Source organism: Lynx canadensis, chromosome E1 (assembly GCF_007474595.2).
Source record: "Lynx canadensis isolate LIC74 chromosome E1, mLynCan4.pri.v2, whole genome shotgun sequence".
NCBI lineage: Eukaryota > Metazoa > Chordata > Mammalia > Carnivora > Felidae > Lynx > Lynx canadensis.
This window is the reverse complement of record NC_044316.2, coordinates 37,021,409-37,027,460: the sequence shown is the minus strand read 5'-3', so window position 1 is coordinate 37,027,460 and position 6,052 is coordinate 37,021,409.

Sequence of the window (6,052 nt, the reverse complement as noted above, 5' to 3'; positions counted from 1 at the left end):
TCAAAATATTGTACAGTCTTTTGAGTATGACCGTGGGCAAATTCTTCAACTTCCCTGAGCCTCAGGTTTTGTCATTTTTCTTTTTCTTTTTCTTTTTTTTCTTGAGACAGTGTGAGCAGGGGAGGGACAGAAAGGGGGACAGAAGATACAAAGCAGACTATACCTTAAGAGCAGCAAGCCGATCGTAGGGCTGGGACCCACGAACTGCAAGATCATGACCTGAGTCAAAGTTGGACGCTCAAGCCACGCAGGCACCCCTCAGTTTTGTCATTTGTAAGATAGAGATCCCAGTGAAAGGTAGCTCATATAAAGTTCTTAGCACAGTGACTTACCATGCACTAATTAATTGATCAACAGCTATTATTATGTGCCAGGCACTGTTCAAGGCACTGGGGATGCAACAGTGAAGGAAGCAAATAAGGAGCCCCATCTCCTTCTGATGGGCTCACGGTCTAATGAATAGCGACAAATATTAAGTATTCAAAAATTCAATATAATAATTTTAAAAATTCTAAAAAAAAGTTCTGTTTAGGAAAGAGCACACATGAACATGGTCTTGGAGAATATGAAGCCATTAAAAACACACACACACACACACACACACACACACACACAACTATTTCCACTCAAGTCTTGCTTAATTTGATTACAGGACGTGTGTTACTGCCACAGGAATTTGGGAATTTGTTGAAGGAATGAGTCTTTTTTTTTTTTTTTTAATTTAAAGTAATCTCCACCCGCAGCATGGGGCTTGAACCCACAACCCCCCAGAGATCGAGAGTCACATGCTCCAACTGAGCCAGGCAGGTGCCCCAGAGGAATGAGTCTTTCCATCACTGCCCAAACCTCTGATTTGATGGCAGACCAGTCCCTGGATGGTTCTGCAGCAAACCCTCATTTTCTGAGGTTTAGAACCTGAGGGCTAAGGTGGCACCCAGACCCTGCACTGTCTGTCACGTGTGTCTAATCAATTTTCCTGCCTGCCTGCTTCTATTTGAGTCATCTGGGTTTTATTTTGATTCACTCTCTTTGCCGGCTGTTAATGCCACCTCCTCCTACTCTTTTCAGGCAAGGTTGGGACAGGAATGACAAAGTTTTTCTCCAGAGCAAGAGTCCTGGGAATGGGAGACAGGCTCTCCCTGATGGTTTCCATGGAGGAAACATGTAAGGGCGACTCGGCCCTGCTTTTGTGGTCCTTTCCTGCTGGGCCTGTGAATGCCCTGTAGAAATGTTTTACCACTCCTGCCTGACCACCACACCCTCTTCTCTCCTTCTCCCACCTCACTTCCCCTTTCACCAAAGGTTTTTACCTTTTCCTGTCTCTGTTATGATGAGCCCTGATCATTCAGACCAATCTCTAGCTTTCTCAGATGAAGAAACTGGCCTGGAGAGGTGAGCTAATTAATCCAAAGTCACTGCCTCATTCATTTATTCATTCAACCAAGCACACGCCTTCTTACCCTTAAAGATGTAGCTTAACAGTCCAGGTGTCCATTGATAGATGAATGGATAAAGAAAATGTGATATATATATATATATATATATATATATATATATACACACATATACATGCATATACATACATATATATGTATATATATGTGTATATATAGATAAACATACACACGCACAATGGAATATTATTCAGCCATTAAAAAAGAATGGAATTTTGCCACTTATTAACAACACGGATGGACCTAAGGAGTATAATGCTAAGTGAAATAAACCAGAAAAACACAAATACCATACGATTGCACTCATATTGGAATTTAAGAAACAAAAAAAACCAAATGAACAAAGGGGGGAAAAAGGGGAGAGAGGCAAACCAAAAAAACAAGACTCGGGGTGCCCGGCTGGCTCAGTCCAGTGGAGCATGTGACTCTGGAGCTCGGAGTTGTAAGTTGGGGAAAAAAAACCCGTCTGCCCCATCAGGTATAGAGATTACTTAAAAGTAAAATCTTCAAACAACAGACTCTTAACTATAGACAACAGATGGTTCCCAGTGGGGAGGTGGGTGGGGGGGGGATGGATGAAACAGGTGAAGGGGTTAGGAGTGCACTTGTCATGATGAGCATGGAGTGATGTATGGAACGGTTGGATCACTATAGTGTACCCCTGAAACTAGTATAGCACTGTATGTGAACTACACTGGAATTTAAAAAAATAAAAATAAAAATAGAAACTGTGCATCGTAAAGAAAAGATAGGCCATTATGAGGTTTATATGCAGGGTGGAGCTTCAAAAAGAAAAAAACAAGATTTAGCTTAAACGTCACCTCACCGGAGACCTCTATTTTACCTAAAGCAGATCCGACTCCCATTTTTCTCCGTTGCTCCCCCCTTGTGCCTTTTTACCCTTTATCATGACTCATAATTTTTAAGTTATTTCTTTGGTCTGATTCTCCCACTAGAATATAAGTTCTGTGAAGGCAAGAAAGACATGTTTGTCACTCAGAGCCTTGCTCATCACTAGTCTCAGTACCCAGCACTTGACAGGTGTCCAAGAAGTCTTTGATGAATAAATGTATGGTGGGCAAGTACCATCACCATCGGGGCATTTGTGATATGAAGATGGATGGGATACAGTCCTTGCTCTCAGAACTGTTTGGAATAACAGAATCGGAAACAGGGAGAATGCAAGGAGATCAGGTCCTGATTGGCGGGAGTGGGCGGGTGGGAGGGTGTATTTTAGGGTCACCTAAACCAGGCCTAGTCTCTGCTGGGCTTTTGCCACCAGCCATCTAGAGCCCAGGATAAACCTTTTGGCTGTCACTTAGGCCTGTACCCTGAGTGGCCCAGAAGAAGCAAGGGCGGAAAACTTATTCTGTAGAGTGAGTGCTCAGATGGGTACCTGGAACCATTACCCTTTCCAGTGAGGGAGGCTGTGCCCATTTCACAGTCAAGCTCATGCCCATCCAGTCCCCAGAGACAACCCCACACCTTGCAGCCTAGCCTCTGATCTTTTGCCTGGCCTTCTGCTTTAGAAGAGAACTTGTGCAGCAGTAAGGAAGGTGAAACCTGTCTACCCCCGGGGATTAGTGGGGTGATGGATGTCCTAGCCCGGTAGCCTTCATATCTAGAGGACAGGTGGGTTTGTCCCACATGGCTCTGAGAAAGCTTGTGACCTCAGAGAGCAAGTGGCTGACCTGCCTTCCTGTTCTGGACTAGGAAGGAACCCATCAGGAAGAGGAGGAAGGAAGCCAGTTGAGGATCCCCTTCTTTGAAGAGAGTTCACAGTCCCTGCAGGCTCTCGGGGGAGGGGAAGCTCACCCCTAAATCCATCTTCTCGCTACAGGGGGGCAAGATGGCTGCTGTTGCTGCTTCTCAAAGCTCACAACAAGGAAAACGCCTTTTCTTTCCTCCTCTCCCCCTTCCAGAATCAACCCAGGGGCCAGAAAAGTAGGCTCCAGTTCCCAGCAGCCTGAACCGTCCCTCCAGATGGAGGCTTTACAGCTAAATGCTGAGCCTACCCTAAGCCTATAAACCTGCTTCCCTGGTTGGCCTGTCAGAAGTTAGCCAGAGTCCTTCAGAGTTTCCTCTCATCATTCACTACCTGCAGCCAAGGCTGACCATGCCTCTGCCCACGGTGTTTAATCCACCAAGGAATAATCAAAATGACTCATGAACACCTCCTGAGGATCCACCCAGCACCTTTAGTTCTGATTCCCCATTCTTCCCCCAGGGGTGCCTGGGTTGGAAAAGATCTCCAACTTTATTTAGAGAGGTTAAGTAATTTGCCCAAGGTCACACGGTGGGAAAGTGGCAAAACAAAACGAAAGGAAACACACACAAAAACTTGTGCCTCCTGCCCAGCAGTTTGGCAAGTGCTCAAATCATCTTTGTGGAAAGGGTGAAATGTGTTGTTATTCCTTCATTTCACTGGCCTGTGGGTGAGGGGATTGTGTCAGGGGGAGGAAAGCCGCTTCCCTTCTTAAACGAACCTCTGACCTCCTTAGTTCACTCTCACTTCCGAAGAAGTTACCAAATTTAACTCTAATCTCTCCGACTAGACCCTATGGTCCGTGTCTCTGTTATCAGAGCAATGCCCCCATCCCCAAGAGCAAGGAAGAGTAACTCGAGTATTTTCCTTCTTGAGAGCAAAGACCAAAACCAAAACCCAAATCCAAATCCAAATAAATAGCTTCACTTTCCCCCCAAAGACACAGCCCCCAAGCAAACCCCAAAGTGCCACCTGAGCCCTTGCGCGGCCCGCAGGCGCCCCGACACGCGCCACACCACGCCACACTGCGTTAGGGAGGCGTCGGGGAGGGGGCGCGGAGCGCGGGCCGGGAGCGGCGGGGAGCCAGGGGGCGCCGGGCGCGCTGCCAGGCCGCGCCGCACCGCGGGGGCTGGCCGCCCCTCGCCACGTGGTGGTGGCAGCGGCGGGGTCCCGGGCGCCTTCCCAGCTGGAGAAACCCGGAGCAGCCGGGGAGGAGGAGGAGGCGGCGGCGGCGGCGGCGGAGGAGGAGCGGGGCGGGCGGGAGGGAGGGGGGCTGGGGGGGGGGTGGGGGGTGGGGAGGGACCCGGCGGCGGCGACAGGGCGAGAGCGGAGCGCGGTGCCAGGGGGGTGGGGGCACCGGTGCCCGTCTGGGGAGGGAGCAGGCGGAGGGGGTAAGCTGCGATTACAAGCAGGAACCGGCAGCAGCTGTGAGTCCCCGGCGGGGCTGGGGCGGGGGGGGGGGGGGAGGGGAGCGGCGCCCGGGGCCGGCCGGGGTCGCAGGGTGGGGCCGGAGGAGGCGACGGGAGGTTGGCGGGCAGTTGGCCCTGGCGGGCCGGGAGGGGAAGGGTCCGGCGCCGGCCTGCCGCGTTCCCCCTTTTCCCCCTCCGCCGCCGCTGCTCAGGCCGCACCGCCTCGGGAGCCCCTTCCCCGGCCCGGGGACCGCCGACTGGGGGCCCGGGGCTTGGCCAGCGGTGGGGGAGGGGGCTGCGTGGTCTCGGCCCCCGAGAGGGGAGGGGCGACAATTTCTGTCCGCCGAGCTAAAGGGGTTTAAAGGGCGGCTCTTAAAGGGGCCGCAGTAGGGGCCCGGGGCGGAGGAGGCACCCCCTCCCCATCCGCCCTCCGCGGCTCTCACCCGGGGCCGCCGGGCCGGGGGGGAATGCGGAGGAAGGGAGCGTCTGTCCGGGCGGCCCAGGGGACAGAGCCCCCGCCAGTGGGGCTGGGCCCGAGGTGGCGGGCTGGGGGTCTGGGGGGGTGTGGTGAGCGCTGGCGGGCGGAGTTGGGGGGAGGGGATGCGCCTGGAGAGGAAGGGGTTAAAGGTGGGGCCAGCCCTACAAACACGCGCACACACTCCTTACTCAGACCAGGTCACACGCGTCTCCCTGGCACTTAATGGGGGAGGTTTGGGGGGGGGTGCTGGGGCCCGGGCTTGAGCCCCCTTCACTCCAGGCTCCTGCTGCCCGGCTTTGGGAGGTCGCGGACCCCGCTGTCTCAACTCAGACCTCACGCCGAGCCCCCTCTCCTACGCGCACACACGCTCCGGCGCGCGCGCACACACCTCGGACATTCCCATAGTGCCTCACGTGACACACGGCCCCGAACGTGCCCACCCTTCACACACGCTCACGCACGCGTGCACACACGCGCACACACAAACACACACGGCTTCCTGGCCACTTTCCAACTCCATTCCCGACCCCCAGCCACCCCCAGCGCAGCCCTGCGAAGGCACTCATTGACTGTGACACACCTACACTCATTCACAGACACACACACTCCCCCCACACATGCCAACCACAGACACACATTCATAAACAGGGCCAGAAGTACACACGCACCCTCTCGCGCGTACTCTTTCGGAGCCCTGAGTCATTCCTGCCCCCTCTCAGGGCTCCTCACTTCCCTGTGTGCAGGCACATTGGCGGGCTGGGGAATTCTTCGGTGGACCCTTTCCAGGGCCCCCCACCCTCTGTGTGTTCCCTCTGACGCTCTGTGAGGACTTCCTCTGGGTCCCAGATCAGGGGCCGGGAGGGCCTGGAGGGTTGCCACAACCCTGGTCTGAGTGGGGGAGGCACTTCCTTTTCCTGAACTCTGGGATCCTGCAGGAAGAAGCTGG